The sequence below is a fragment of the Neophocaena asiaeorientalis genome, unplaced genomic scaffold (genome assembly GCF_003031525.2).
Source record: "Neophocaena asiaeorientalis asiaeorientalis breed wild unplaced genomic scaffold, Neophocaena_asiaeorientalis_V1.1 scaffold143, whole genome shotgun sequence".
NCBI classification, from domain to species: domain Eukaryota; kingdom Metazoa; phylum Chordata; class Mammalia; order Artiodactyla; family Phocoenidae; genus Neophocaena; species Neophocaena asiaeorientalis.
In genome coordinates, this window is record NW_020175536.1 from 3398386 (window position 1) to 3419067 (window position 20682).

The following is a 20682-nucleotide window of genomic DNA, read 5'->3' on the forward strand; positions in this document are numbered from 1 at the left end:
TAATACGTTTCTGTTCCTACTCTTTTATAGAAATTTATATTTCATTTTTTAGATTGTAGTAATGGACCTTCAGTGTGCTACAGTTTGACTTTCCATCAGACTGACTTGCTTTTAGAATCATTAGTTCACGGAGCAGAGGGCAGCTTTATGTTGTCCTTGCTCTTTCTTTAGAAGGCAGATCTGCCCGTGTCACTTTGGTGCACTACGCCCCTTCTCTGGTTCTTGTCTGATCGGTTCTGAACCCCTCATCACAGTGCGGGAGGCCACTGCTAGCCCTCTCCTGCTGCCTCTTCGCCCTTCCCTCCTCACCACCCATGACTGGCAGCTCGCCAACTTTTCGTTTCAGGACCCCTTTAAAAATTCTTAAAATCTAGTGAGACCCTCAAAGAGCTTTCAGTTATGTGGATTATATTTAGCAATATTTACAATATTAGCAATCAAAATTGAAAAGATTTTAAAGTATTCATTAAATTAGTTTAAATATAGCAATAATAAACGCATTACATAACACAAATAACACTTTTAATGAAAAATAACTATTTCTAAAGCAAAAAACGTTTAATGAGAAGGGCGCCATTGTTTTCCTCTTTTCCAGGTATCTTTAATGTCTGCCTTAATGGAAGACAGCTGGATTCTCATCAGTGCTTTTGCCTTCATTCTGTTGCAGTATGTTGTGTTGGTTGAACTGTGTGAAGAAAATGCAGCCTTACATGGAATGTAGTTGGAAAAGGGAGGAATGGTTAATAACCTTTTCAGTTAATTGTGGAGAGTCTTTGAAACTACATTGGAGCTTGACAAGTGATAGTTTCTTAAAGGTTTGTTGCAGTATAGAATCTGAAACCATGTATCAGTGAACTTCTCATATTCTGTTACATTAAAATCTTTTGGTCTGTCTTGCACTTTAAAAGGATCTTTTATGCATTTTGTAACATCATGCACGACTTATTTGGATAATATCACGTTTGTTAATGTCACTGCTGCTGTCATCTGAAAAGCCAAGTACTGAGATGCTCTAAAGCTCACAGTGGCCAATACAAGTTTTTCCAAATTTTAATGTTTGCTTGAAAGCTCAAACTTTTCTTTAGCAACAGATACTGTCAGTTTTCCTTGAAATAACAAGCTCACTTTATTCCTTCTAAGAATACCCAGATCTGAGTCACCGTAGTTTTTCTGTCAGTCATTCTTTCAGTTTAAAATGGTGTTTGGTGGAAAGGAGTGGCTGATTCAGCTTGCAGCTCAGTTGTACGAGTGCTTTTTCTTCCCCAAAACCAACCACCATACTTTGGCTTGTAGCAGAAGTGCTTTATGAGTACTTCTCATTTTGTCACAAGGGATTTTAAAAAGATGTGTACTCGAGGTTAATATTTAACGAAATTAATAATTTTTACTGCCTAATTAGGATGTTCTTAGATGAAATTGACCTTTTTTTTTTTTTTTAAACCGTGAGAGTATGGCAGTAGAGAGCACAATGACTACTAATACAGTCAGATGCCACTGCCTTGATTCTCGCTAAGGCACCAGCAGTTTTCCACACCATTGTTTTCGCACCATCAGTGAAATTATCACACCGTTGAAGTTAGTTTTGACCTGGCAGCACCCTCCGAGAGGGTCTTGGACCATACTTTGAAAACCACTGGAGAAGAACAAACTGTCTTCATTCCTCTGCACACATTGGACGCTCTTGCTTCCCGTCTGCCTGGAACACTCTCTCCCTTCTTGTGTCTAAGTGTGCAGATATTCACATATGTGTGTATATATGTATGTATACATGCATATATGTGCATGTGTCTGTCTGTCACTTCAGTTAATACTGGTTGTACTCATCACGTGCTCGTGGGTCTCTTCCAGTAGACGGTAGACTGTGAGCCAGGTGTCGTATTTATCTTGGGTGGCAGTAGCACCGAGTACCATGCCTATTAAATGTTAACTTGTTTAATGTTGCCTGTCTTCATCATCATCATATTATTATCATTTCAAGGGCTTAATAAATGGTCTTTGAACAAATGAAGAATTTGTGTTAGTATTTTCTCAGGGTTACCTTAGAACATTCGTTCTCTATATCAGTAAGTGTTAATCATGAAAGGGCTTCTGTGGTTAAGTTGATTTGGGAAGTTCAAATAGGTATTTAATTGAAGCTTTCTCATATCCTTTATTATATAATATGCATTGTGATTTTTTAAGGGAGATGGGAGGCTACAGAATGTAATATTTCTCCAGTTGAATAGCACATGAACCTTCTTTTCTTGGTATATCTCATCGGGTTAGTTTCCTTGGAATTTTCTTTGGGAAATAATTTTGTAGACTGGCTTTTCCGTTTTTACAGATTATTAAATTGATTACCCACGTTTATTCATGCATTAATTTATACCTCAGGTATTTAACGAGTACTTCTTAAGGTTAGATGCTGGTAGTTTTAGGCATACAATGGCAAGCAAAAAGAAAAAAACAGACTTAGAGAAAATACACTATTTGTGTGAAGTAGATGGTTAAGTGGGAGATTCAAGTATCATCAACTGATCACCCGAAATTACAAGTGTTGTGTTGATAGTATGTTGGAAGGTACAGCTGTCTGTTGGTATCCAGGGGAGATTGGCCCCAGGACTCCCGCAGATACCAAAATCCCCAGATGCTCAAGTTCCTTGTATAAAATGGCATAATATTTGCATATAACCTCTACACATCCTCCTGTATACTTTAAATCATCTCTAGATTACTTATAATACCTAATACAATGTAAATGCTACGTAAGTAGTCATAAATACAATGTAAATAGTTGCCAGTGTGTGGCAAATTTGTTTTGCGTTTTGGAACATTCTAGAAAATTTTTTTCTTTTTTCGAATATTTTTGGTCTGTGGTTGTCGAATCGGTGGATGTGGAACCTGCAGACACGGAGGGTGGACTGTACACAGTGCTAAACCACTTGCTTTCTGTTTTTTTCATTTTCAAAGCTCTGCCGGTCCTGTTTAGGTATCCCTCCCAGCATTTTGCTACTGCTGGCATCCCTGTGATCCAAAAGACTGATGAAGAAGCTCAGTAATGATGGGGGCCATTTGCCCCGCCCTATTATCTGAGAGTATAGCGTGTTGGAGATAGGGTCTTTTAAAATGTGAGCCAACCTCTTCTTAGTGCCTGGCACATAGTAGGTGCTTTTATATGTTGATTGGCTGGACAAAGAGCGAATAAATGTGCTCAGAGACTAAAGGATAAACCCCACGCTGTGGTCCCATTACTCCAGTGCCCGAGCTTGCTGCGCCGTACAGGGTGGGCTGAATAAAGCCGTATATATGCTTTTCATGCCTCGCGGCTCTGACCTGGCCCATGTTGGAGGGAACCAGTGACTTTTACCTTCTCTGCCCCAAAAAACAACACACGAAGCACATCCTCCTTTCTGTTTTGATCCAGTTCTGCCCATATATTGCGGGAAAATGTTAATACACTCTTTATATGAAAATATTTAATCAAAGGATGTGCTGTTGATACAGTAAAATTGGCCTTTGGTCCTCTGACTGCCTGGACAGATGGTAGCAGGAGGGTTTTGCAACACAATAGGATTGGACTCCGGACTTCGGTAAGAAGATTAAGCCGGTGTTTAATGTGATGATTCATTCTGTGAAGTCACCTACAGAGAAATCAAACATTTCCATGCTTATTAACCAGAGCTCTTGGTTTTGGGTGTGTGGCCCACGCCGCTTTGGGCTGGATGAGCTCTGGGAATGCGTAAAGACCTCCCTCTGGTCCCTCCTCCCCACTGCCACGTGTGGATAGAGAGACAGGAAAACATGCAGCAGCTCAGATTATCCTCTTGTTTCAAAGCCTGAAACTTCTTCAGCCACATCATGTTCCTGCCAGAGTCTGAAAACAAATAGGCTTTAGAGAGGCTGAGGGTTGAGTGGAGTCACTTAGGGAATGGAATGCACCTGGGTGGCTGATTTTTCAGGTTTTGTTCTGAAACTGAATTAAGAAAATTCTCAGGGAGTTTTCTTGATTTCTGATTTTTATGATTGAGTTAGAGTTGCAGAAGTATGATGAGTTGCTAATTTAAAAAATTTTTTTCTTCGTTTCTTTGTAAAAGGAATTCACATTAATTGTAGAAATTTGGAAAAATACCAAAAGGCATAATGCTGAAAATTACCCATAATTCTAGTATTCAGAGATAATCACTACAAAACGTTTTGTTGTATTTGCATGCATTTTTATATGCATAATTAAGGTCATTGTGTATAAATTTTGATTTCTACTTTTCCCATTTAACATATGAATATTTTATCTTGCGTTGAGAGCAGTACAGCATGGGAGCTTGTGTTAGTTTCCTGTGACTGCAAATTTCCACAGACTGGTTGGCTTAAAACCACAGAAATTTATTCACTCAGTTCTGGAGACCAGAAGTCTGAACCAAGGTATAAGGATTGTACTCCCTGTGGAGGCTCTAGGGGAGAATCCATTCCTTGACCCTCTCAGTTTCTGGTGGCTGCTGACATTCCTTGGCTTGTGGCCCTATCTCTTCAATACCTGCCTCTGTTTTCACATGCCTTTCTTGTGTGTGTGTGTGTGTGTGTGTGTGTGTGTGTGTGAGAGAGAGCTCTCTCTCTGTCTCTCTTTGAGAGCATTTGTGATGGCATCTAGGGCCCACCCAATGATCGAGGATATCTCTCCATCTTAAGATTCTTCATCTGCGGAGATGCTTCTTCTATCTAAGGTAGCACATACAAGTTCTAGGGTTAGGACCTTTGGGGCCATGACTGTATTCAGACTATCACAGGATTTAAGAGTATGGACTTTTTTTTTTTTTAGCTTATGGTGGTCTACTTTATTTAATATCATGTTAATGTATGTTTTCTTCAATGGATATGTATTTTTTTATTTTTCAAATTCTTTTCCCATTTAGGTTGTTACATAATATTGAGCAGAGTTCCCTGTGTTCTACAGTAGGTCCTTGTTGGTTATCCATTTTAAATATAGCAGTGTGTACATGTCAATCCCACACTCCCTAACTATCTCTTCCCCCCACCGTTCCTACCTGGTAACCATAAGTTCATTCTCTAATTCTGTGAGTCTGTTTCTGTTTTGTAAACAAGTTCATTTGTATCATTTCTTTATAGATTCCACATATAAGTGATACCATACGATATTTCTCCTTCTCTGTCTGACTGACTTCACTCAGTATGACAATCTCTAGGTCCATCCATATTGCTGCAAATGGCATTATTTCATTCTTTTTAATGGCTGAGTAATACTCCATTGTATATATGTCCCACATCTCCTTTATCCATTCCTCTGCTGATGGACATTTAGGTTGCTTCCATGTCTTGTCTATTGTAAACAGTGCTGCAGTGAACACTGGGGTGCACGTATCCTTTCGGACCATGTTTTTTCCAGATATAAGCCCAGGAGTGGGATTGCAGGATCATATGGTAGCTCTATTTTTAGTTTTTTTAAGGAACCTCCATACTGTTTTCCATATTGGCTGTACCAATTTACATTCCCACCAACAGTGTAGGAGGGAGGGTTCCCTTCTCTCCACGCCCTCTCCAGCATTTGTTGTTTGTGGATTTTTTGATGATAGCCATTCTGACTGGTGTGAGGTGATATCTCATTGTAGCTTTGATTTGCATTTCTCTAATACTTAGCAGTGTTGAACATCTTTTCATGTGCTTCTTGACCATCTGTATGTAAGAGCATGGACTTTTGAGTCAGATTGTGTGGGCTCAAATCCCTGTGTGGTCTCTTGCTAGAAGGATGATCTTGAGCAAGTGTCTTAACACGTGGTGCCTCCATTTTCTGATCTGTAAAGTGGGAATAATAACAGTACCTACTGGGCATTCCCTGGTGGTCCAGTGGTGAGGGATGTGTGCTTCCACTGCAGGGGGAACGGGTTCCATCTCTGGTCAGGGAACTAAGATACTGCATGCCGTGCAGCACAGCCTAAAAATAAAAATAACAGTATCTACCTAAGTAGATTAAGAAGGTTCGTATATGTAAAGCACCTGATACGCTTAGGACAGTTCCTGGCTCATGTAAGGATTAACTGTTATTATTGTAGTAAAACTTGCGTAAAACTTGATTCATGATTCATGAATCTACCATAATTTGTCTAATCATTTCCTTTTCTTGGCTGTTAACTTCATTTCTAATTTTTTAAATCTCATATATAACCCTGCCATGGATATCTTTGAGCATTAAGTTTTGTCCCCATTTCAGATTCATTCCCTAGTGTAGAGGTCTGAAAATGGAATCGCAACATTAAAGGGTGCGTACAATTTTAAGCCATTTAATAAGAATTTGTCAAATTGCTTCCAGGAAGCTTGTGCCTGTTACACTCCTACCAGTAGTTGAATGATGAGAGTGTCCGCTTTGCTGTGGCCAGACCTGCATCAGGTGTTATCATTTTAAACATTCTCTGGTATTTTGACATGGTCTGCCTCTTAAGGCTGAAATGTAACATAGCAAAAGGAGTCAACATAGTAGTTCCTTTGATAAGGAGTGTTCTTGCAAGGCAAGAAAACTTCCAATGAGAAATGAAATCCTTGCTTCGTCAAATTTCCAAGTGCTGCCTCCATCCTGTTATGAAGCCTGGAAACTTCCTGAGCGTTTTCTGAGGTTACAGGGCAGGATGTTGGGGGAGAGGATATGTCAGCAGCAGGACAGGTACACAAGGATTTTAATAAACCAGTTTTGTTTCCGTTCTCAAAGTTGGACATTGAAAACTCTGAGCATTTGGTGGGATGAGGGAGGCACACTTGAACAAAAAACCCTGATAAATTTAATCACTTTACAACTGAAGCCATTTGAGGGACGGGAGGATGGGGCAGGGAGGGAGCGGCTCCTGCACTGCCTGCAAGGTAAGGTGGGAGACCAGCCTTGGGAAGGGCTGAGGGAACAGTGTGCACCTGCCCCTCACCGCCCTGCCACCCGGCAGCCTCCTTTCCTTTACCAGGGGTGTCCGTTGCCGTCTGGTCTTGCCCGGGCTCCTGGGCTGCAGAGGAAGAGCTGGGGTCACAACTGAGTGAGAGGCAGGGCAGCGTTTTTTTTCCTCCAGCAGTGAACTGATATGAGGGCACAACAGGTACAACTGGTCACGCGTGAATTCCACAGTATCTAAAGCAGTTGTAGTCGGCGGTATGGTGGCCCCAAAGACGGGTTTTGCTCTTTACATTTTCTTACATTATTGTTGTATATTTAAATTTGGTTCTAATATGCTGTTGAATTCGGTTTGCTAGTATCTTGTTGAGTATTTGATCAGAACTCTTGAGAATGAGGAGATTTTACACTGGCTTCATTTACTCTTTTATGTGTGTCCCTACTCATATCAGGGCCCTGGAAGGCAGGAATTGAGAAGCAGCTTATGTATTTTGTATACCTGTGTGAGGAAACGTAGTATATCCTGTTGCTCCCTCCCTCCAGGGTGATCTCCCTTAAACCGCATCATTATGTTGCCTTGGCAACTGCTATTTGCTATGCTTTTCTTTTCAGAAAAAGTTGTATAACCTTTTCCAAATAAGGTCCAAGTAATGTGACCTTATTTGGAAAAACGGTCTTTGTAGATGTAATTAAGATAAGGATTTTTTTTTAAAAGAAATTAAGATTTTATTCTAATGAGAGTCCACCAAGATTTCTACCCAAGGAGTGACATGATTTAATTAACATTGCTTAAATCTTGTTGTCCTTTCTTTTTTTTTTTGGCCCTGCCATGCGGCATGTGGGATCTTAGTTCCCTGACCAGGGATGGAACCCGTGCCCCCTGCAGTGGAAGCTTGGAGTCTTAAGCACTGGACTTCCAGGGAAGTCCCAAGATAAGGATTTTTGAGATGAAGTCATCTTGGATGACTTCTCTAGTGGGCCCTAAATGCAATGACAAGTGTCCTTATAACAGAGAGGAAGAAAGAGATTTTACACACACACACACACATGCACACACGCACACACACACAGAGAAGGCGGTGAAGCAGAGGAGTGATGTGGCCCCAAGCCAAGGAAAGCCAGCAGACACCAGAAGCTGAAAGAGACGGAGCATTTTCTTCTTTCCTAGAGTCTCTGGAGGGAGTGTGGCCCTGCCGACGCCTTGATTTCAGGCTTCTGACCCCCAGAACTCTGACAGAATAAATTTCTTTTGTGTTATGCCACCCAGTTTGTGGTAATTTATTATGGCATCTGCAGGAAACTTGTACACCAGTCTGTGCTCTGTTCAACAAGACAGTTCCACTGATTGTGTGCTTGGCTGTGTAGCAATGTCATAAGCAGTAAAAGCTTCAAAGCTGCCCTTAATTTCTGTACTTATTGTGAGCCAACAGCAAAGAGGTGGTGGATGGCACTGGTTTGCAGACCACCCTCTGAGTGCCACAGGTCCTGTCTCCCTCCCTGGTTTTGTGGACAAGGAAACTGAGGCCCGGAGGGGAGAAAGTGGGGCTGAGTTTAGAGCACAGGTGCCTCTGCTGCTGGGAATGGACAGATAGGATGTGGCACCAGCCTCCTGGGGGCCAGGTCTGGGGTGAGCGGACAGGATTGCTGCCCTTCAGCCTGTCCTGCAGGCCCGCTGGTGTCCCTGTCGCTGTTCTGCACCCTGCAGAGTGAAAGTTGATGCTCCAGTGAGCCCCTGGAGCACTGAGCTGCCTAGAAGGCCCAGAAGCCAGGAGATACTTGTGAAGCCATTGCTGCAGCTAATGAGCCGAGAGTAGCAGGGAAAGCACCCTGTCAAGGGTAGAAGTCACAGCTTGCTGTCGACTTAGTTTATAGCTGACTGCTTTAGTCTTTGTGGTTCGGGTCATATTTTCTCTCTGTAGCCCAATTTTAACATTCTACGTTTTCGGAGGGGTAATTATCTCTTAGAGAATATGGGATTAGACCACAGTCATCTTGACTCTTAATGCTGCTTGAATAAAGTCCGTCCAACTTAACCTGGCATTCAGACCCCCTGAAGACCCTTCTACCCTCCAGCCCTGCCTCCCAGCCCTCTGTTTCACACACCCTCATCTTTGAACTTCACAAAAACCATGCTCCCTAGTAGAGGGGACTAGAAGGTGTTAAGAGTCTTGGTGCCCTACAGTAGGTGAGTTCATGGTTGACCAACTCAAGAACCAATGGAAAAGTAGGTCAAGGGGTTAGAGGGCCTAAATCTTTCAAGATCTCAGGGAAAAAAAATGTTCACATTTACTAAAGTAGACTCTAAAGGCAGCACAAACAGCTAGTACCAGTCACTAGCATATGAGCTAAGTCATCTGGTCTACCATCCGGCTCCGTTGAGCCACCACATGACTGTAGCCACATGAGTAAACCAGAAGAAAAACCACCCCGCTGAGCCCAGCACTAATTGCTGACCCACAAACCATGAGTAAATAAAATGTTGATTGTTTAAGACAAAAAAAAGCACAGCGCAGTAAATCAAGACTTATCCTTGAGTTATTACATTTCTCTTTTTAGTAGTGATAGGCATTGTATAGTTGCTCAATTATTCCTTACTTGCTATAGACACTTTCAGAGTCTCCCACCTTTGTATTTCATTGAAATTCTTATTTTGTTTTGTTATGGATAGTACCCATGTTAAGAGCCCCTTTCCCCCAGTATCTGGGTCTCTATCTTAATATTTAATACTGCTGGGATTTTTTTAAAAAACATCTTTATTGGGGTATAATTGCTTTACAATGGTGTGTTAGTTTCTGCTTTATAACAAAGTGAATCAGTTATACATATACATATGTTCCCATATGTCTTCCCTCTTGCGTCTCCCTCCCTCCCACTCTCCCTATCCCCCCCCTCCAGGCTGTCACAAAGCACCGAGCTAATATCCCTGTGCCTTGCGGCTGCTTCCCCCCAGCTATCTACCTTACTACGTTTGTTAGTGTGTATATGTCCATGACTCTCTCTCGCCCTGTCAAAGCTCGCCCTTCCCCCTCCCCATATCCTCAGGTCCGGTCTCCAGTAGGTCTGCGTCTTTATTCCTGTCTTACCCCTAGGTTCTTCATGACATTTTTTTCCCTTAAATTCCATATATATGTGTTAGCATACGGTATTTGTCTTTTTCTTTCTGACTTACTTCACTCTGTATGACAGACTCTAGGTCTATCCATCTCATTACAAATAGCTCAATTTCATTTCTTTTTAAGGCTGAGTAATATTCCATTGTGTATATGTGCCACATCTTCTTTATCCATTCATCCGATGATGGGCACTTAGGTTGTTTCCATCTCCGGGCTATTGTAATACTGCTGGGATTTTATGAATTATTTGTTGGATCTGCTCTCTGGGTTTCCCACATCTCTCTTCCTTTCCTCTCAGGTATTATGGGACAGTAGTTCAGAGGCCCAGGTCACTCCCTCTCATCTTTTATTTTTCCCAAGGCTTTGTTTCAGAAGCCTTTATTTCTTCACCCTCTGCTTGTGTTTGTTTTTTTAGTCCCAACCCTGGATCTCTTAATTTTAAATAAGTAATTTTTGTTTGCAAGGAACAGAAATGCTCTCATGCCAGCTGTAGTTAGCAGAGGGTCTGTTGCAGGAATCTCAGGAATGCAGGGAGCAGGCTGGAGCAGGAAGGCTCCTCTAGTTCAGGGGCTGTGCGGTCCTGTTCATCTCGTGCGTGCGCGCGCGCGCGCGTGTGTGTGTGTGTGTGTGTGTGTTTCTCTGGATCAGGGCTCACTGCTGCCTGCCTAAGTTTGCATGTCTTTATTCTCAAATGAGGAAAGAAGGAAGGGAGGGAGGCAGTGTGGCTGCTGCAACACGCCAGTCCCTCGGGGGAGGGGGGTGACTGTCGCGAACGGACTTGGTGGGGGTGTCACAAAAAAGAGGTCTGTGGAGGGTAGTCCCACCAAACCTATTATACCTCTTTTCTGATTTCTCAACAGGAATAACCCAAGTCACCTTTCCTGGAAATCAGTTTGCTGAAACTATTGAAACAGCAGTTCTTGAAGAAAAGGTAAATAGAAGTGAATTTGTGTCCTACTAAAATTCTCTTAAGAGGGAAACCATGTTTGGAGGGTTGACCATCCCTGTCGTTCCTTAAACACACCCAGTTCTGTGTGTATTATTTTACCTTCCTCTGCCTGGCCAAGTTCCTAGTCATCCCTCAAGGCCTTTATCAAGTACTGCCTGCTTTTGAACCCCACAATACTCTCTCCTTCTTACTGACACGATCCCAACGGGCTTTACGTTACCATTCGTGCCCCTCCTCTGACTGTTCTCTTGTGGCTGTATGGAATGCAGGCGCTCCTTCTCTGTGACCCCCACCCCGTCGTAGCACTTCCACACTTGATTGTAGTTGCCTGTTCTCCCCGGTTACTTCCCCCAGACATATCTGAATTGGGCCTTGGACATAGTAGATGGTCCATAAACGTTTATTGAATTCACAGTGAATTGGCCTCCACTCTAGACGGTCAGCTCCCATGCGGATTCACTTTGTACCTCCACCACTACACCCTTGTAGGGTCTGTACTATAAATCCCTCTCAAATCAATTCTGTTCTTTGAGCATGCATCAGAAATTGTTAATCTTCTCTAGTTGTCCTTTGTGTTTTGGCTGGTGGTGAAATGAAGCAAAGCTTTTATATCTAGTTTTTATTTTTCATGGGCAATTTGGGTCCATGTAAAGAGGAGTAATCCAGAAGTGGGAGGGGAAGGGAGGTGACAGGCAGGTCAGGGAACCAGTGACGGTGGGAGCATGGCTCCCCACCCTGCCTCTGCCTCCCTGTGGTTGAATGGGATCACTCGAGGTGGGGTTTGGTCATGCCCCTCTTGTCTGCTGGATGGCAGATGCCCTCCCCCATCCATCCATCCATCCATCCATCCATCCATCCATCCATCCATCCATCAATCCATCCATCCATCCATCCATCCATCCGTATGATCTTCCGAGCTACCTCAATCAACAGACAGTTGCATCTGAACCCACCTCCCTGCTCCAAACCTTTTTTGCTTTAAATCATTGAGTCAGCGGATTCCTTTTCTCACCTGCTTTTACTGCACCTGCTGAATATCCTGAAGATGTTCCTCACTAATGTAGGAATGTCATGTAATGTTATCTGTTTTGTTGGTCACCATCCTCTTAAGGGGACTTGTCCCAGCCTTTCCTACCTGACAGTAACCAGCAGTTGTCTCTTCCATTTGAGGAGTTCTTCTCCTTTTAGAGGGTGCTTCTACACACAGCACCAGAGTTTCTTCTCCTGCCAGTTCTAGGAAACAGGCAGGGGCAAACGGTAACTTCCCATTTCAGTAAACAGGTTCAGAGCAGGTAGGCGTCCTGCGTGAAGCCACGTCGCCAATGCGAATGGCGTCTGGTTTTTCTCTCCCCTGCGCCACCTTGCGCATTCCCCTTGGAAGCAGCCGCTGCTGTCACAGAACCCAGGGGCTCTGTCTCACCCACTCCAGTGTTCCTCTCAGTGGGGGGAGCTTTGGCCTGCTGTGGAGAGATGCCGTCTGACCCTGGTGTTTCCTCTACCGCCAGCCAGGCCGCTTTCTTGAAAAAGTAGGTCTCTTCCTCCCGAGACCTTCCGATCAGTCTTATAAGTTTTATTTTGGTTGGGGTTTATTTAAATGCAGGAACTTTTAATTAGTTTACGTGAATGCTGTGCTGTCTTACTCTAGGAAGACATAGGAAGACACTCACAGGGGCTAGAGCAGCTTAATCTAGCTGTATCTAATGATCTTCTTCCCTTGCCTTCTCCTGTAAATAATTGCAGGTGGTACCATCAGTCAGGGTGGCAAAGCACACTGCTTTATTGCCATGTAGAATTGTTTAGTTAAATGTGATTTTTTAAAAAAATGGCTCAACTTTTAATTAGAAAGCAGATTGTCAAAGAGATTGGAAAATAGACCCATCATGATAGGAAACCAGGTTCCGGTCCAGAAGGAAGCATGTTAACTTAAGAGCAGGATGTGATTTCAGTGAGTCATTGTTTTCCTAAAATAGGCCGTCTTCTCCGGTGTTTTTTTGAGAGAGAGACCTTCCTCTACATTTGTACCGCCTTAGATTAACATTTTCCTGGGGGAGAGTCTACTTGGAATCCCCCGAACAGGGTGGTACAACCCAGCAGCGGAACTGTCAGGGCACAGGGCTAGATACCGAAACCCTTCTACCGGGACTCCTCGAAAACATCAGTGTCAAGAAATCAGCAGACCTGTTATGATGCTTGTAATTGAAGAATCATCAGGTACATACTTTACTTCCCATTGTGGTGTGATGCAAATCCCATTTTACTGTTAACAGCACTGTTTTCTTAGCCCCAAAGCTGGTGGTATCTGCTTTACTACTGGCGATCATCTTAGAAGCAGCTTGCGCATGTCCTGGCCGCGTTTGGCCCCATGAGCTCCCTGTGTGGTGCACCACCCCACCTTGAGCTGGCACAGTGGTGGACACACAAGCACCCCGAGAGGAAGGCGGGAAGGGTCACCTGTGAGAACGGCCCCAGGCGTCCATCACTCCACACGACTCCTCTGTGCTTTGTACCTCCTTTTATACCTTTGATAGCAGCTAGTGAACTTGGATAGGTCATGGGCACCTCAATTTCAACTCTTGCTCTCCTATCACAGACCCTTTCCAGACCTCCCTTCCCCCCATTTCATTAAGGTGCACAGCTGTTAATTCACTTTCTCAAGCCAGAAACTGGGGAGTCGTCTGTTATCGCTCACCTTTCTCTTCCTCCAAATCACCAAGTCCTAGTGGTGCTTCTGAAGCAGATCTTGAATTCTTCTGGCTGCCCTTCCACATCCGTCTCCCGAGTCCAGTGACATCGTCATTTGCCTGAGTCACTGCAGAGGCCTTTGAACGGTTGCCCTGCTTCCACTTTCCCTCCATTCTGCTCACCACGTTGGACCCAGGGGATCTTTAACAATGCTTGTCATATCATTTCACTCCCTTGCTCAAAGCTGTCAGTGACCTCCTCCCACACTGGGATGGATCCCATGTGCCCAGCATGGCCCACAGAGGGGACTGTGCGATCTGGGCTCCGGGCCTGGCTGGAGATCCCACAACATTGTTGCCATCATGTTGAAGTAACTTGTGAGATGCTTTGCCCTTTCACTTTTGACTTCCTCGGCAGATCGCAGTGACTGATTTTCCAAGTCACGTTCCATGCAGTGGAATGCTCCCGGGGGGCTTTACACTGGGGAGATCCTGGACGTTTGATTTTACAGTAGGGATTCTGTAGGCTGGGTCTCTACTTCTGAGGCTCCCTCCTGGATGGCAGTGATCTGATTCAGACATGCAAGTCCTTTCATCAATTCCCACAGGTGTGGGACTCAAAATTCCACAGACTCCCAAGTTTAAGGCATGACTGCAGGCTATGTACTAGTAATCACAGGGATGTCATTAAAAGTTACTGGAAAAAAACAAAACAAAACAGGGTAATGGTGCGATTTCAAGGATTGGATATGATGCGATGGCCACTGTCTCTAACTTACAAGATGCCTTCCTCCCTCAGAAGAGGCAAAACCCGCCTGCATCTAAAGTGGAAGGCCACCAAGGTCAGTCACAGGGTTCTCAACCTCCTAGATAGGTTTCAATGGGTCATCTTCAAAACTACTTCCAATATAAAATAAATGGCAAAGTGCAACTTACTTAAATTTAATGAGAATTTAATACGTAATACTATGTACTGTTTGCTAATGCTGAACTTTTCTATTTTCATGAACTTTCAATAATTCATAAAGTTGTACATAATCTTAAGAATAAATCTCAAGATTAAGGTTATCTTGAATAAATTTCATCTAGATAAAACCACAAAAAAAAAAAAAAAAAGAAATGTGATTGATGTTAAATTACAGTCCATCCTCCATGCAGGTTCTGCACTGGGGGATTCAACCAACCATGGATAGAAAATATTTGGGAAAAAAAAATGCCAGAAAGTTCCAAAAAGCAAAAGTTGAATTTGCCACATACCAGCCTATTCACATAGCATTTACGTTGTATTAGGTATTACAAGTAATCTAGAGATGATTTAAAGTATATGGGAGGATGTGCCGTAGCTTATATGCAAATACTATGCCATTTTATAGAAGGGACTTGGGTACATGGAGGAGGCGGGGTCCTGGAACCCGCCGCCTGCGGATCCTGAGGGACGACTGTACTGCAGGCTGGAGTTTCTGGATGACTGCCTCATCCTCCACTAGGAGTCTGGCTGCCGCGCCACGCACGCAGCGGTGTGTTCCAGGCTCCCATGGAGCGTGGACTTACACAGGCCCTTGGATTTCCCGTAGAATTTGGAAACAGTACCCTAAGAGTGCACTGTCACCACCGTCTTGAATTTGTGACAGTTTTTAATTGCTAGGAATCTAGATGTTTAATTATCAATCACTGTTAGCTTGGCTTTCTCATTATTAGTTTAGCACCATTTGGTTGGTTGTTTACCTTGAAGAGTGAAGTGGTGTGTATTTACACCAGGGATGTTTTTTGGCTAACAAGTTTCCAACAACTGGACTTTAAAACATGTGTGAGATTTAAACGAGTCATTCATACCCCTTTCCTGAAGCAGACATGCACCTCTCCTGCATTTGCTTCTACAGTGATTCTTCCCAGTTAACCACTGCATATGTTTTGCTGGGAAGGGGAAAGTGTGTGGGGCGGGTCCACACCCATCCACGGGCAGTGATTTTAGAGGGATTTAGAAGTGTTTGTCCTATTTAGGGCTTGAGAAAGCGGTGAGGTAAGGCAGGGAAACACAGGTTAGGCTGTTGCAGAAATCCGCATGAACCAGACGAGGGCCTACTGGTAGTGGGGATGAAGCGGGAGGATGTGCTGGGAGATGTTTAGGAAGAGGGGTTGGTAGGTCTTGGGGGACAATTTGATACAGGGGACGGGGGGAGGGGAGACATCGAGGAAAACCCCCAAACCTCTGGCTTGGGCACCATTAGCAAGAGGAACAGGCTTAGATCGTTCATCAAATACTTACTGAACCCCTGGTGGGGGAGGTGGACAGAAATGATGAACTCTGAAAAGAAAAGGTGGAACGGAAGAAGGGTTATTTTAAAGGTGTAGAAGTAGGTGAAAGGGCACCTAATTTTGACTAAGGGGATCAGACAAGTTTTCTCAGCAGAGAGAGTGTATAATGCAGGCCAAGACGAGAAGCCCCGGGCATAAATGCACGTTGGCTTGTTCTGTACCACGTGCAGCGGGACAGGAGTAACGGCTGCTCTGAGGAATGGGGAGGCTGGAAGCAGGAAGACGTGCGGGGTGAGGCCTCGGTGAGGGCGGGCGGGGAGGACAGACGGGCTCTGGGTATGGGTGCAGCGTTGATTTCACTTGGAGGTGGGGGGGTGGGATCTAGAGTCGGGGCAGGAGGAGAATAATCAGGCCCTGGTGAGGGCGGCAGGGGGAAGCGGAGGTGAAGGGGACCAGGGCTGCCTTAGGAAGCAGCCTCACCGTGGTGAGCAGGGTCTCTGTGGCGCCCGCAGATGGACCACAGGCAGAATCAGCAAGGCCGATTTCGTCTTCAGCGCTCCAGGGCCTCTTGTTCTGTGCCCTTTGCCCAAACCGTCCTCATCAACCGTTCAGGTTGGTAAACAGGCTTAAGGTTCAGCAAACAAGGCGGCCTTCAAATTAAAGATCAAATATGTATCACTTTGTTAGCGGCAGGCCCCACTTCAGCAGCCCGAGTTCATTGTCTGATGGGGTCCTTCTCCTCCCCTGACCCTGAGCTGACCCTTCGGAGACTCCAGAGAACACCTGGCATGCCACCGGGTAAATATTGGATAGCAGCCCAGTTTACCGCCTGCCTTTTGCAGAGTATTTGGATTTTGGCGGCGGTCAGGGCCTGCAGTGAAGCACAGATGATGGGCTTGGAGCCTTCGCCAGTGGGTCTGTAGCGTCCTCTTTGGAGTGATCTGCTCGCCTCTGCTCCTCGTCTGGCTCACCGGCTGTCAGCCGCAGGCCCCCGTGACCCTGCATCGTGGTGCTGCAAAGGCACACTCGTTTCAGGCGCCCTCCTGCCCTAGTTCTGCTCGAGGCTTGCTCCCACCTTTTTTTGTGGCCTCTGCTCTCTAATCAGAGATGCAGCCCCTTGTAATGCTGTCTGTACTACAGCACGTCCCCCGCTCTCTGTCACCTTATGCTGCTTTGTCTTCCTTCATAGCACTTCACTCCTTGACACACTACATATTGACTTGTCTCTCGTCTGCCTCCTTTTCCTGGAATGTACGTTCCGTCAGAGCCAGAACTTTGTGTTGTTCATTATTCCATTCCCGCTGCCCGGACAGTGCCTAGCGCATCAAGGTGAATCAGTACCTGATGAGATGGACCAGTCAGTCCATCCGTCTGTATATGCACAGCAGTTGAGCAGTGCCTGGCCTGTGGTAGGTGCCCGCTAAGTGTTTGATGGAATGAATTGGTGAGTGAGTGACTCTGTGTGTGATGGGCTCGTCCCCAACACTTAGGTGCCCAGCAGGTGTCTGTGGAATAAATGGATGGATGTGAGAGCTTGCCCGTCTCTTTCTGGTGCTGGCCCTCTGGGTGGGGTGAGCCCCAGTCTCTGTATCTGAGGAAGGCCCAGGCGTGCAGCCTTGGGCGCATGTTAGTTGCGGCTGCTGTTTGCATTTGATGCTTCCGTCAGTCCCTCACTCTCTCTCAGTATGTGTGCCATCAGCCAGGCGCTGTAATTAACTTGCTGTAATTTAGCTTAGGGATGAATTTTTCATTTTAAAAATGCCATAAACAACTGGTGCTTGTGAGATGTTGGTTGTTAATGAAGCTCATGCCTAAGAGAACATGAGGACGGTGCTCCGCGTCTGGGAGAGAAGGGCTGTGAGCCCGCTTCCGGCCACAGGAGTGTAAGGAAGGCAGGGGAGTTCTGGCGGACTCGTGGCTCTGCATGCCCAAAGGGTTCCCCAGCGTGTAGGCAGAGCCCTGGGGTGCGTGTGGGTCCTGTTTACCCAAAGGTTTGGGGGAGATAACATTTAAAGAATATTAAAACAAATATGGTTGGTTGTTGGAGGAGAATTCAACATAGCTTCGTGGTTACAAGCAGGGCTCTGGAACCAGACTGGGTGCGTTTGAATCTGTCCCACCACTTATTTGCTTCGTGGTCCTGGGCAAGTTACATAACCTCTCAAAACCCCATTTCTCACCTCTAAGATGGGAGCCTGGGACGCAGTGAGAGCCACGGCAGGCTCTTATCACAGTGCCATGCCCGTTACGAGTAAACAGCAGGGGATAATGTTATATATGATCGCTTGACATTTAAAATAAGACACAATTAAAATTTTATTCTTGCAGTGGCTTTGCCCCAGACTTGGCCTCCAGGAATGAATGTCCCCTCTCCATATTTGAGATGGAAGAGTTAGAGAAGCACTGCCTGGAAAAAAAATCCAAAACAGTGCATACAATTGGCTGGTGTGCATGTCTTCATGAATTTCCCCCCAACCTCGCCTTAGTCTTGAGCTGCCACAGAGTTGAGCTGTCAATAACAAAGGGATAAATTAGTGACTCTTGCTTTTAGTACCTGCTGTCTTAAAGTACCTCATTGAATAGCACATGAAATCGAGAGAACCTGCAGGTTTGGATAAAGAATTGCTGTTTAAGGAATGACCACACCTAGAAGAGCCTGTAAATTTTCTCGTTCATTACTTCCTTTCATTCTCATAGGAGCCTATTATTCATCAAGGTAGAAAGACTGTCAGGGTGTTTCGGCGACTTCTCCTGGGAATGGGATTGAATTACCAGCCCTTCCTGCCTTGAGGTCTCCATCCAGTGTTTTTCGAAGGCAAGTCACTTTCCATGGGATTAAACTGACATTTTTTTCTAATGAAATGAAACAAAGTAGAAAACTTCCGAGTGTGTTGCACATAATAAGCTTACATACCACGGCATAAAACTTTGGTTTTAGTTTGTGCTGTTAATTGTATAATTTTTTTCTAATGAAATGAAACAAGTAGAAAACTTCCGAGTGTGTTGCACATAATAAGCTTACATACCACGGCATAAAACTTTGGTTTTAGTTTGTGCTGTTAATTGTATTTCTTTCTGTGCATCTTAACCCTTTCAAAGCGTTGTTTTGTACCTTCTTACGGGAATTTCACTTAACTTCGTTTCTGTTTAGTCATCTCCTGTGTCCTTTCCGTGGTTGAGTTTGCTTCGGGTCAACTAGTGAAAACAAATTACTGTGCTTGAAGTTGCTGATCGCTGTGAATTTAACTCTAACTTGTCTGGGTTACATAATGAGATCCATCAAAGGCTTTTTTGCCCACCCGTCTTCAGTGGGAGGAACTGATGGTTGAGCCGCACCTGCAGAGCTTGGTGGAATTGCAAGGCAGGTCCCGGAAAGCCAATATTTCCCCAAGGCTGGGAGAGCCTCTTCACTGATGGTTCTTGGAAGAAGCGTGCGGGGACTAGTCTGCCCTCACATGACCTTCTTTGTTCTCTGAGACCAGCAGGAGAGGCCTGGGAAATGTGACAGTAGCTTGAACAGAAAAGGGAGGGAATTGGCTTAGTGGAATGAACAGAACTGAGGCTCCTGCAGAGTTTTCCGCTCCTGAGCTCTGTGTGTGTTGGGGGTCAGGGAGGCGCACGTGGAGGGAGTGGGGCTCCTTGGACAGGCCACTGAAGCCTGAACAGCGGCAGCGCTTCAGATGCCGGGTCCTGGGCCAGGCGCTTTTCTTTTGCAATCTCATGTAACCCTCACCTTGTGTCATAGTGGCCTGACAAAATCCTGTCCTGGTTAAGTCTAACATCCGCCGACTCCATCCCCTGTACCTGCACGTTGGTGCCAGCCCCCAACCGCCTTGCTCTAAGATCTGAGGCCTCTGACTGCAGGCTGGTGGTCACCCGTCGTGCTCTGATGCATCCATCCCGCTTGCCTGCTGTTTCACGGCTTCTCTCTCTTCAGACTCCAGCATCTCCTCCCTCTTCCTGCCTCCCAAGCTGACGACCTTCTTCCCATTTCACCGAGAACCAGCAACAACCCTGCGAGAACTTGCACAGACTCCCACCGTCACCTTGGGCCCATCCGGGGCCAGCCCAGCTGGTGCTCCAGCTCCCCTGGGCGGCTCGCCAGCACTTCTTTTTCCTTCCTTCTCCTGATCCACCTTCCCCTGTGACACAAGCATTCTATAAGTGCCTTAAAAAACATCCATTGCTGATGGATGATGATACTTACATAGTAAATACTACGGGCCAGGCATTGTTTTCATATGCCAATTCCTTAAGGGATTATTCTCCCCATTTTTCAGATGAGAAATGTGAGGCCTGGAAAGATTAAGGAACTTGCCCGAGGTCACAGGACTGATAAACGGCAGGACTGGGATTGCAGTGCAGACACTCAGCCCCCGGGTCCTGCCTTGAGAAGCGTTGGCGACTCGTGGTCTCCGTTCTCTAGCCTGCTCCCTCCCTCCCTGCGACCCCCTCAGATCTGGGCCCCCTCCCCACCTCGCCACCCCACCAAAACTCTCCCCTCAGGTCACCGATTACCTATACGTGACCAAGCCTGATGAGCGGCTCCTTCTTCCTGGAGCACTTTCTGCACTTGCCTTCCAAGACACCTTACGCTTCCCGTTTTCTTCCTTTCGTACCTTTTTAGTCTCTTACTCGTTGCTCTTCAACTCTGCAAGTCCTAAACCTCAGAGCGCACTGGCCCTTCTCTGTCTGCGCTCGCTCCCCAGCCTGGCGGCTTGCAGTGCTGACAGCTGCCACGCTCCTGTCTCCAGCCCAGCTCTCTCCCCAAGCACGGCCTCATGCATCCAGCTGCCTGCTCAGTGTCTCCACTGGGGACAGCTA

At 45.4% G+C, this 20682-nt stretch overlaps 1 long non-coding RNA gene across 1 annotated transcript in view; it reads left to right on the plus strand.

Annotated features, from left to right (window-relative positions):
- Positions 1 to 20682, plus strand: part of LOC112390347 (uncharacterized) — a 64630-nt gene that overhangs the window by 34541 nt on the left and 9407 nt on the right. Inside the window, exon 2 of the long non-coding RNA XR_003001250.1 lies at positions 10833 to 10903. This is a non-coding gene — a long non-coding RNA (uncharacterized LOC112390347). The remainder of the gene's footprint in view (positions 1 to 10832; positions 10904 to 20682) is intronic.